The 12,522-nt window shown below is 45.6% G+C and overlaps 1 non-coding gene across 1 annotated transcript; it reads left to right on the top strand.

The window, feature by feature from the left end:
* Positions 1-10,296: 10,296 nt before the first annotated feature.
* Positions 10,297-10,369, top strand: trnaw-cca (transfer RNA tryptophan (anticodon CCA)). Its single transcript has one exon. It is a non-coding gene; the product is annotated as a tRNA-Trp (tRNA).
* The last annotated feature ends 2,153 nt before the right edge of the window (positions 10,370-12,522 follow it).

Raw genomic sequence — 12,522 nt, 5'->3', positions numbered from 1 at the left:
CAGCTGAGCTGAGAACAGACAACATCTTATTCTGTGGGAACAGGGAGAAGAGGACAGAGAAATCAGGACCTGAAATCCGAGCTGACACCAGATTACCATGTTATTAGTGCTTTGATTAGCAGTGCCAACCCTCTATCTTTACCTCGCTTCCTATTCAACTTGAATGTCACGTACCCCCTCAATATTCAGATCCAATCCTTGTCATCCTGAAGCCATGTCCCTGTAAGGAGTCTCAGATCATAATTATTCTCTTCAATGTGTGCAGTCAATTCATTCAGTTTTGTTACATTGCAGCACACATTCAGCCATACAGTCTTCGGTTTCAATTTTGTAGAATCCAGTTTTGATTGATTAGATTAGATTCCCTAGTGTGTGGAAACAGGCCCTTCGGCCCAACAAGTCCACACTGACACCCTGAAGAGTAACCCACCCAGACCCATTTCTTTCTGATTAATGAACCTAACACTATGGACAATTTAGCATGGTCATTTGACCTGACCTGCACATCTTTGGACTGGGACATTTACTTTCCGTGTCCCTTTCTATCATTCTCTGATGTTCATTTTCCACATCACTACATTGCTCACCTGCCTTGATTCGGATTGGCCATGAAAAATGCATGTTTATACATTCGCAGTAATAGAAGCAGGAGTAGGCCATTTGGTCCATCGAGCTACTCCACCATTCATTAAGATCATGGCTCATCTATCCATCGTCTCAGCTCCTCTTACCTGCATTATCCTGACTATCCTAAATTCACCTACTATACAAAATCCCATCGAACTAAGTCTTGAATATGGCTGCTTCTACTGCTTCCTTGGGCAGAGACTTCCATAGATTCACACTCTCCGGAAAAGCAGTTCCTTCTCCTCTGTCTTAAACCTACTCCCTAATCTTGTGACCTAGTCTCACTCACCGGCAGAAATGACTAGATAGCGTGGGTCTGGGTGACATGCTCGTTGGATGGGTCAGTGTGGACTTGATGCGATGAATGACCTGCTTCCACGCTGTAGTGATTCTATGATTTACCGCAGTTGTGTTTGCCATGGACCGCAGCACCAGAAACTCCCACCTTCTGCAAATCGAAAGACAAATCCCACCCTGCCCTCTTGTACGTGTGTTATCTAACTGCTTAATCATTTCTAGTGAATACAGCCCACACCTCCCGCTGCTGCCAGTACCTTTACAAAGCTGATGAGACAATGCAATACCTGCAGTACTGAAAATCGTAAGGCTTCTAACGCTACCAGTTACTGATTCACCGCTCCCACTGATGGACAGCATTGGAAATACAATGTTGGAGGCTGAAAGAAATGAGCAGTTTAAAACAAAAACTCACCTAACCCTTCACTAGGCTCCCTGCTCAGCACACTTTACTTCAATCACTTCAACTCCACATTAAAACAAATTCCCACTTTCCACCAATATTCTGGATGTCCTCACTCACTCAGTTGCTGTCTCACAAATGAAAGATTTCATTGTAGCTTCTGCTCCCAGTAAGGATGAAACATCCTTGAAAGCTGCTCTGAAAGTCCAGTCTTCACAATGACACTTCTGCTTTCCTTCAGTCCAAATTGTCCGTGCTGACCAGATATCCCAAATTAACATAGTCTCATTTGTCAGCACATAACCCATATCCCTCTCAATTCTCCCTATTACCAGATGCCTTTTAAAAGACTTTAATTATACCAGCCTCCACCACTTCCTCTGGCTGCTCTTTCCATACACACAACACCCTCTGCGTAAGGAAGGTGCCTGTAAAGTTCCTTTTAAATATTTCCCCTCTCACCTCAGACCTATGCCCTCTAGTTTTGGAAACCCCTACTCTGGGGAAAAGATTTTGGCTATTCACCCTATCCATGCTCCTTATGAGCTTCTATAAAGTCACCCCTCAGCCCCAATGATCCAGAGAAAACAGCCCAGCCGATTCAGCCTCTCCAATGAGATCAAACCCTCCAACTTTGGCAATAGCCTTGTAAATCTTTTCCAAATCCTTGCAAAAGTTCGTAACACTTTTCCTGTAGCAGCGAAACCAGAACCGAATGCAGTATTCCAAAAGTGGCCTAATCAATGTCCTGTACAGTCGCAACATGACCTCCCAACATCTATATTGAAATGCACTGACCTATAAAAGCAAATATACCAAATACCTTTTTTGCTATCCTGTCTACCTGCGACTCCACTATGAACCAGCACTCCAAGGTATGTTTATTCAACAACACTCCCCATTAAATGTGTAGATCCTGCCCTGATCTGCCTTTCCAAAATCCATATTTCAAAATGGGGTTGAGAAACATTTAAGCTGTGATTGAATGGTGGAGCAGATCTGATGGACTAAATGGCTTAATTTCTGCACCTATGTTGTATGGTCTCCTGCTGTCCTGGACACAGTGAGAGAATTGGAAGCAGGAATAGGTCATTTATATTTCCAGCTGGCACCAGCATTGAACAGTTCATAACTGGATATAAACATACCTGCATCTAGATGGATAGGCTGAGACTTTTTTCACTGGAGCATCAGAGATTGAGAGGTGACCTTAGAGAGGATTATAAAATCATGAGAGGTATAAATGAGGTGAACGGCAAGTATTCTTTCCCTAGTGTGGGTGTTTCAAGATTAGGGAGCAAATTTTGAAGGTGAAGAAAGAAATATTTTAAAAAGACATGAGGGGCACCTTTTTTTCTAAAAGATAAAGAGTAGATCGTGTGAGGAATCAATGTCCAGAGGAGTTGCTGGATGCAGGTGCAGTTACAATGTTTAAAAGGCATTTGGATAAGTACATGAATAGGGAAAGTTCGGAGGGATATGGGCCAATCATTGGCAGGTGGGACCAGTTTAGTTTCAGAACACCATCAGCATGGACGTGTTCGACTGAATGGTCTGTTTCTGTGCTGTATGACTCTGTAACTGTTCTGTACTGGTCTTAAAACCATTTTCTTGCCTCCTCCCATAACTTCTTCGTTCTTCAAAGTCACATGAACTCAGCCTTGAATAAATTCAATAACCGACCTAACTGCAGGAAGACATCCTCACTTCTGAACTCAATTCCTCTCGCTGATATACCACTTGCTTTGCTCATTGCTTGCTGCACTTTCTGACAACTGGCAGTGACTGGTGTAGAAGGACACTGAGGCCCCTTTGTCTATCCACACGTCACTCCTGATGTAGGGCTCGTGCCCGAAACGTCAACCCTCCTCCTCCTCAGTTGCTGCCTGACCTACTGTGGTTTTCCAGCGCCACAATATTCAACTCTGATACAGCACAGCAGTCCAACGTTGAGCACGTACACCTTAGTCCAACACAGGCACCTCCCGATCATAACAAATATTAAGCGTCCAAATGCGAATACGGGAGACAAATGCCGACGCTATTTTATTTTGCCGATTTTTTTCCCTGTGCCTCGACATTTTATTTCTTTTGCATTTTGTCTGGCTGCTCAACGTTTCTGTCCTTTCCCCAGGGTAGAGGTATTCCAAAACTAGAGGGTAAAGGCTTAGGGTGTGGGAGAAAGATTTTAAAAGATCTAAAAGACTAGGAATAGAACATTTACCCCTTACTGGGCGAAAGTGAGGACTGCAGATGCTGGAGATTAGAGTCGAGAGTGTGGAGCTGGAAAAGCACAGCAGGTCAGGCAGCATCCGAGGACCAGGAGAATTGACGTTTCGGGCAAAACCCTTCATCAGGAAATAGCCATGGGGAACTGCAGGGCTGTAGCCTAATCGAGTGAGTAAGTGGGATGCTGTTGGGAAGGTCGGTGTGAATGGCCTGTAGGGATGATATGGTTCCACTGCCTTAGCCACGTGTATAGTGAGAAATGTAGGAGGAGTGGGTTCCAGTTCGTGGGACATTGACACCAGGCCTGGAGAAGGTGGCATTTGTGCCGTCTCTCTCTTCACATTCTGCCCCCTGTCCATTTTCTCCCCATTCACTGCCCCCTGCCCATTCTCTCTCCTCACACTGCACCCTCTATTCTCCCCCCAACGCTCTGAACCCCAGTCTGTTCCCCTGTCCATTTCCCTCCTTTCTCCACTACAGCCAGCGAACCCCTCATCCCCTGCACCCCCACAATCGTCCTTTCTCGTGCCTCAGCCCTCTTTGATCGCTGTATGAAGTCTTTCTCAGGTGAGAGAGAGAATGGATGGTGATGACTTTACCTGGGAAACACGGCATGTGGGAAATAGTTGATATTTAAAATTGAGAATAACTAAAACCGTATATTCAGAAACTTCGTTAAAGTCGGGAAGAATGTTATTTTTTCCAAAACAAAAGCTGCAAAAATCTTTCTGAAACTGGCATTGATGTATGTGCAGTTAGGCCACAATAAAGGAGAGGCTGTAAGGAGTGAATGAGTGAATAAAAGACAAGTCCAACCTTGCCCTCGAGGAGAAAGTGAAAACTGCAGATGCTGGAGATCAGAGTCGAGAGCGTGGTGTTGGAAAAGCTCAGCAGGTCAGGCAGCATCCAAGGGGCAGGAGAATCGCGTTTCGTGCATAAGCACTTGGCACTCGGCCATCGCTCCTTCAATCCCCCTGCGATGGCGCGTGAACTCACTGGTGCCTCCGCAGGTGGGAGGAGCAGGTGAATCCTTTTCGGTACTTACAGCAGGTGAATGGCCTCTCTCCGGTGTGGACCCGCTGGTGGGTCAGCAGTGCAGCTGTCTGAGTGACCCCTCTCCCGCACATGGGGCACGTGAATGGCTTCTCTCCCTTGTGGACCCACTCGTGCGCCTGCAGATGGCAGATCCGACTGAAGCCCTTCCTGCACACTGAGCAGGTGAATGGCCTCTCCCGGTGTGAATGAGTCTGTGGGTTTCCAGCACGGATGGGGAAGGGAATCCTTTCCCACGGTCCCCACATTTCCACGGTTTCCCCATTGAAGGAGCTTTCCTTGTGTTACTCTGGGTTTGAAATTACCAGTCTTTCCCCACTGTGAGGGGTGAGAGTTTGATTCCCCTAAGCTGAGTAAATGGTTTGAAGCACTTTTCACAGTCAGCGCACTGAATCTCCCTCACTCGGGTGTCTCAGTATTCTTCCTGCCACACCAGTGTCCAAAATCTTTCAAGCAAACATGTCTTCTTGATTGGAATGGCTGCTGATATTCAAGTCCCAATGAATCAAGTGGCTCTGTCAGAAGTTGATGTATCATTTGCTTTCAGATTTCTTTCTGCACGTCTTCCTGCAAAGAAAAATCACAAAATAAGTGATCACTGTCAGTACAGTTAAATGAACATAACATAGGTGGCAATTCCTTTAGATTGCCAGATGCCTGCTGATCACATATTATCCAGGCCACAGAAACCTGAAAACCCTCATGCAGCCAGATAGGCTTAGGTATGTATGGAGGAAAACTTCATTCCAGTGACAATAACATGGAACAAACTGCCTACAAAGATGCTGGAAATGGAGCTGAATCAAGGATATGAAAATGAAATGTTAAGGCTGCTTGAGAAAAGAAAGGCAGTAAAATTGCTGAATGACTTCCTGCTGGCCTATTAAATAAAAAAATGACAAAAAAGGACGTAACTCCATTACTACATTAGAAGGTGAATAATAATTACAAAGAAACTTTTACAACAGCCAACAATATCAGATATACATCATATAGAACAAAGAACAAAGAAATTTTATAGCCCAGGAACAGGCCCTTCAAGCCTGAGCCGATCGAAATGTACTGTCTAAACCTGTTGGTCAATTCCTAAGTATTTATCCCTCTACTCCCACCCACTCATGCATTTATCCAGACGCATCTTAAATGAATCTACCGTGCCTGCCTCTACCACCTCTGCTGGCAACGCGTTCCAAACGCCCACCACCCTCTGTGTGAAGTAAAACTTGTTTTCGCTTTGAATAAGTGTTGCCCTTGCCACGTTCATTGTAATGGTAACTCTGTCCCATCCCTGATTCAGGAAGTCGGATCTCGTTGAACGAAGCTGCTTTTTGAGAGAATTGATTAGCCGTTTTTGCACAAGGCAATGTAAGAAGCAAGGGCTCGTCCGGGATTTGAACCCGGGATCTCTCGCACATCCACGCAGTAGGAGGCCCGAAGCGAGAATCATGCCCCTAGACCAACGAGCCACATGCCCCAAAGGCCCTACATTTTTTTGACATGTGCCAATCCCTTAAATGCTGCTCAGATCCATGAGAATCTAACCTTTTAGTTGTGAACATGAGTAAAGGAGCAATCCTTTTCGAGGGTGCAAACTGTACACGTGCCAAACTGAGTGAATACACAAGGAAAATAGCTTTAAGAGAGATAGAAAGTATTTGAGCACCTTTGGAGTGTCTGCCCCCTCCCTGGATTCACTCCAGTTGCTACAAGTGAACAGTGTTTCACCCACCCCTACCTCCCCTCCCTGCTCGAGGATGGTATATGGAAAGGGTGTGACATTGCTTTGCTCCCAGATATTGCCCAGAGGGAGGAAGTTTCACTCTGAAACTGACGGGGCTGCATCCGCATTGTGACGTCAACAATGGAGGCGGGCCGGACAGCTGCCCTGCAGTTGAGGCACGTGTGGAGGGGAGGACACTTTGCAAATCCCACTCTCCTCCAAGTCAATGCAGTTTGAGTTCAAGCAAAGCAAGGGGTTTAAATTTATTTTAGAAAACCTCCTTTGTGCCGTGGGAAAACTGCTGTCGCGGGAAACGCAGTATTGCAGATTCATAGTAACAGAAGCAGGAGGAGAGGACCATTTGGTCAAGCCTGCTTCGTCATTCGTTAAGATCACAGCTCCACCAACCTGCATTATCCCGACTACCTTTAATTCCCCTACCATGCAAAAACCCATCCAACTGTGTCTTCAATATACTTCATGAAGCTGTCTCAACTGCTTTCTTAGGCAGATAATCCCATGGAGTCTCACAGAGTGACACAGATGTACAGCACGGAAACAGACCTTTCAGTCCAACTCGTCCATGCAGCCCAGATATCCTAATCTAATCCAGTCCCATTTGACAGCACTTGGCCCAAATCCTCATAAAACCTTCCTATTCATCTACACAACCAGAAGCATTTTAAATGCTGTAATTATACCAGCCTCCATCATTTCTCCAGCAGCTCATGCCGTACATGCATCACCCTCTGCGTGAAAAGGTTGCCCCTTATGTCCCTTCTATATCTTTCCCCTCCCCTTCCTAAACCTATGCCTTCTAGTCCTGGACTCCCCCATCCCAGGTAAAAGAACTTGTCTATTTGCCATATCCATATCCCTCATGGTTTTATAAACCTCTATACGGTCACCCCTTAGCCTCTGACGCTCCAGAGAAAACAGTCTATTCAACCTCGCCCTATAGCTCAACCCTCCAACACTGGCAACATCCTTGTAAATCTTTTCTGCACCTTTTCTAGTTTCACAACATCTTTCCAATAGGAAGCAGACCAAAATTACATGCAATATTCCAAACGTGGCCTGACCAATGTTCTGTACAGTGGCAACATGAGCTCCCAACATCTATCCTCGATGCTCTGACCAACAAAGGAAAGCACACCAAAAGCCTTCTTTACTATCCTATCTACCTGCGTTTCTACGTTTAAGGAACTATCAACCTGAACTCCAAGGTCTCTTTGTTCAGCAACACTTCCAAGGAACGTACCATTAAGTGTAAAAGTCCTGCTCTGATTTGTTTTTCCAAAATGCCACACCTCATATTTATCTACATTAACCTCCAAAAGCCACTTCTCAGCCCATTGGCCCATGATCAAGGTCCCGTTGCAATCTGAGGTAACCTTCTTTGCTGTCCACTACACCTCCAATTTTGGTGTCATCTATAAACTTACTAACTATACCTCCTCCGTTTACATACAAATCATTATATAAATGACAAAAAGTAGCTGACCCAGCATCAATCCTTCTGACACACCATTGGTCACAGGCCTTCAGTCTGAAAAGCAACCCTCCATCACCACCCTCTGACTTCTGCCTTCGAGCCAGTTCTGTATCCAAATGGCTAGTTGTCCCTGCATTCCATGAATTCCTGAAGAAGGGCTCATGCCTGAAACGTCGATTCTCCTGCTCCTTGGATCCTGCCTGACCTGCTGCGCTTTTCCAGCAACACATTTTCAGCTTCCATGAGATTAAACCTTGCTCACCAGTCTCCCATGAGGACCCTTGATGAACGCCTTCCCGAAGTCCATATAGATCACGTCTATTGCTCTGCCCTTATCAATCCACTTTGTTACTTCTTCAAAAAACTCAATCATGATTGTGAGACATGATTTCCCAAGCTTAAAGCCATGCTGACTATGCCTAGTCAATTCTTGCCTTTCCAAATACATGTAAATCCTATCTCTCAGGATTCTCTCCAACAACTTGCCCATCACGGATGTCAGGCTCACCGGTCTATAGTTCCCTGGCTTTTCCTTGCCACCTTTCTTAAATACTGGCACCACAGTAGCCACCCTCTAGCCTTCCGACACCTCACCTGTGACTATGGATGATACAAATATCTCAGTGAGAGGCCCAGCAATCACTTCCCTAGTTTCCCACAGAGTTCTAGGGTACTCCTGATCAGGTCCTTGGGATTTATCCACTTTTATGCATTTCAAGATATCCAGCAATTTCTCATCTGTAATATGGACATTTTTTCAACATGTCAGCATCTATTTTCTCACATTCTATATCTTCCATGCCCTTCTCCACAGTAAACACTGATGCACAATATCCGTTCAGTATTCCACGCACCCCCCCCCCCCCCCCCCCCCCCCCATCTACTGCAGCTCCAGACAAAGGCCGCCTTGCTGATCTTTCAAGTGCCCTATTATCTCCCTTTTTTCCTTTTGTCCTTAAGGTATTTATAAAAACCCTTTGGATTATCATTAACTCTATTTGCCATAGCTATCTCAAGCCCCCTATTTGCCCTCATGATTCCCCTCTCAAGTATGCTTGTACTGCCTTCATACTCTCAGGATTCACTCGATCTCTCTGTCTATACCTGACATATGCTTCCTTGTTTTTCTTAACCAAAATCTCATTTTTTCTAGTCATCCAGCATTCCCTACATATACCAGCCTTTCCTTTCACCCTAACTGAAATATACTTGTCTGGACTCTTGTTATCTCATATCTGAAGGCTTTCCATTTTCCAGCAACCTGCGAACATCTGCCCCCAATCAGCTTTTGTAGGATCTTGCTTAATACCTGAATCTTCCTCCAATTTAGAACTTCAACTTTTAGATCTGATATATTATTTTCAATCACGATTCTAATGTTAATAGAATTGGGGTTGCTGGCCTTAGGTTTTGCACCCTCTCCAGTAGGTACATCCACATTGTGAATTAGAAAATTTCCTTGTACACACTTAACATATTCCTCTTTTTGGCAGATAGGTAAATGGGCAGGAGTTATGCCTTGGGTCCACACTTCATTCATTCCCATCAACCCTACCCCCATTCCTACCCCAATAGTCCAACGCCACTTTCCTCTGCAACTGCTGAATGTGTGACGCCAGCCCATTTACCTGTTCCCTCCTCACTATCTAAGCGCCCAAACTTACCTTCCAGGTGAAGTGGTACTTTACCTGCACTTCCCAGAACCAGTCTACTGCATTTGCTGCTCACAATGTGGTCTCATCTATATTGGGGAACCGAAGCATAAACTGGGTGACTGCTGAACAGAACATCTACGCTCTGCCTGCAAAAAAGACCCTGAGCTTCCAGCTGCCTGCCAATTCCACACCCCACCCTGTTCCCTGGCCAACATCTGTGTCTCAGGTTTGCTGTATTGTCCCAGTGAAGCTCAGCACCAGCAGAACGAAGAGCACTGGATATTCGACTTGGGGACCATACATCCCTCCGGTCCCAATATCGAATTCAATAATTCTAGGGCCTGAACTCCATGGTATCCTCGTCCCTCCCACACACACCAAGCCTTGTTATCACATCGTCTGTCATTCCACACTACTTAGCCACGAACAGTCTCCATTAACAGTTATTCACCCTCCCACGCAGATCGTTATCAACTCCTTTATCTGTCCAACAGTTCTTCCTTCGCTTTTGGCCCTGTCCTGATCTCCGCCTTCCTCCCACAATATCTCCTGCATATAAACCGACATTTTCCCAATCACCATCAGTTCTGTGGAAGGGTCACATGCTACTCCTGTTTTTTTTGTTTCTGATATACAGCATCCGCAATTCTTTCAGATTTTTATTGAGAGAGAGTTGGAAATTGTTTCGAGAGACAGAAAGAGAGGGGGGAGGAACAGAACAGATATGAACTGTTGATCTCCGTTGCGACTCAAAACGTAAAATCATTGAAGTGCGATCATTTCCTTTAATCATGAATAGAGACCACTGGCCACCCGTGAGCTTGTGGCGCAACGGTAGCGCATCTGACTCCAGATCAGAAGGTTGCGTGTTCAAATCACGTCAGGCTTCACTGAAGTCGACCGTTTATGTTTCAAACCAAGGAAGGAGGACGTTTACTCCGTTTTTCTGTTGAGCCAAATCTTCTTCCCGGAAACTTTCGATCACAGTGAAGCTTTGCTGTCAGTTTGATTTGTGAACACTGAATCAGGGAGGTGGTGTGCCCAGTGTTTGGGGCAATGCTCAGCTCCCCCCAGTGTGAGAAATAAAAGACAAACTGTTCATCACGGGATTTAAACACACAGCCGTTTCGTTCAGTTGGTGACAGCGCGGTGTGAAAAACATTATACCGATATTTTTACAACATAATCAAGAGATTATCAGCTTTGTGTTTCAAACTATCAGGAGGTCCCAGCTCCTTCTCTCATAGCAGAGTGACAAACGAGTTCAGATAGAAATGTTTCCCACCAACAGCAAATCCTTTCCTCTCACTGGACACAGTTAAAATTATCTTTATTCAACAGAAGGAGCGGAAACTACAGTCTGACGGCCCCTCTCCACATTAACGGTGAGCCTGAATTGTATAAACGGTGTCAGTAAAATCCAATGGAGGACACTGATTTGGTTCAATCGTTTTTATTTGCCAAGCGTAATTCACCGAGAGGATGCTGCTGTGTGAGACAGCGTGGGGAATTACAGCAGGGCCTCCTGCGCATGGAACACACCGCAACTGATGTGTTTCACCTTCATCAGTTTATTCCCATCTCGGAGAAGAGAGTTTTGATGATTCGGATCATAGGAGGCCGACAGAGAACATGAGAAGAGCACTCAGACCTTCACAAGCTTGTCACCACAGCTGGGTCATCGTGGCCCGTGGATCAGTATGGGACAGTAATCTGCATCTACTGACTGGAAGCACAGCAAATTGGAGTGCTGGTGGGACTATCACACAGGAGAAAACGGCTTCGACAGATCAACTGGAGTGGCTCCCAATGCGCAACTCCACTCACCTCAACTGAATAACTAAACAAATTACTCAGTGATTCAAATGAATACTCGGTTTTGAATCTGCACTGTGTCATGTACCATCAAGAATGATGTCAAAACACTTTCATTGCTGTGATGGAGTATCCTGTTGGGCAGAATATACCCGTTGCCAAATTTCCTACGTTCTGTTGGTCTAACTCCGATTTCACTCAGAATCACGAAATGTGTGACAGTGCAGACTGAGGCCATGCAGCCCACCTTAGCTCTGCTGGTTCAACACAATATGTAAATACGTGTCTCATTCTGTCTCCTTCTCCCTGTAAATCTGCACATTGTTACATTGAACATGCCCACCGAATTCCCTTTTGTGTCCATTGAATCTGCCTCTTTGTCACTGTCAGACAGCGACTTACTGACCCCACTCCCTGTGCGAAAACGGTCTTCCTAATGTCACTTTTGCTTATTTTCCTGATGACATTAAATCTCTGCCAAATTGTTCTCGATCTTTTCAGGCCTGGGAGCATTTTCACTGCATTATTTCCTCTGTCTAAAACCCTCATGATGTGGAAAACTTCAATCAGGCCAGTTTTCAGCCTTCTGTTCTCCAAACACAACTGCCCTAACTTTCCAATCTACCTTCATGACTGACATTCCTCGTACACGGTACCATTCACTTCAACCTGTTCAGCGCCGTCTGCAATCACTTCACTTCCCCGCTTCCTGAAGTATCACCCTCAGAATTGAGCGTAATACAGGTGGAGGATTCATTCAGACTCAGATTGCGCCGGCGAGAAATCTGCAAGACTTGTTCTCACTTTGAGCAAGTGTTTCCCTTCGCCGTGTTCACTGCAATGGTCCCTCTGTCCCATCCCTAATTCAGGCAGTCCGATCTGATTTAACAAAGCGGCTTTTGAGAAAACTGACCCGGCATCTTTGCTCAGGTCAATTTAAGAAATGAGGGTTCGCCTGGGATTGGAACCCGGCACCTCCCACCCGTCTGTATAAGCTAGAAAACCCAAAACTGACATCATACCCCGAGACCAATGAGCCAAAAACCATATGCGCGCCCAGCTCCTGAAGCAACTGGGAGTTGCTCAGTCCGAAATACATTGTACATTGCTCCCAGAATTACAAGCAGCAGAGAGTTTCAAGAACATCTGCTTCTCATTCTGCCTCCCTGCTCCCAGGACGCTGCTGTTTGTTCCGTCCCCAGGAACCGGGCTGTCTCCACTGGTGGAT

The sequence above is a fragment of the Hemiscyllium ocellatum genome (genome assembly GCF_020745735.1).
Source record: "Hemiscyllium ocellatum isolate sHemOce1 chromosome 27 unlocalized genomic scaffold, sHemOce1.pat.X.cur. SUPER_27_unloc_40, whole genome shotgun sequence".
In the NCBI taxonomy this organism is placed as follows: Eukaryota; Metazoa; Chordata; class Chondrichthyes; order Orectolobiformes; family Hemiscylliidae; genus Hemiscyllium; species Hemiscyllium ocellatum.
The sequence above is the reverse complement of the archived record's forward strand: the minus strand, read 5'-3'. Positions and strand labels throughout refer to the sequence as shown.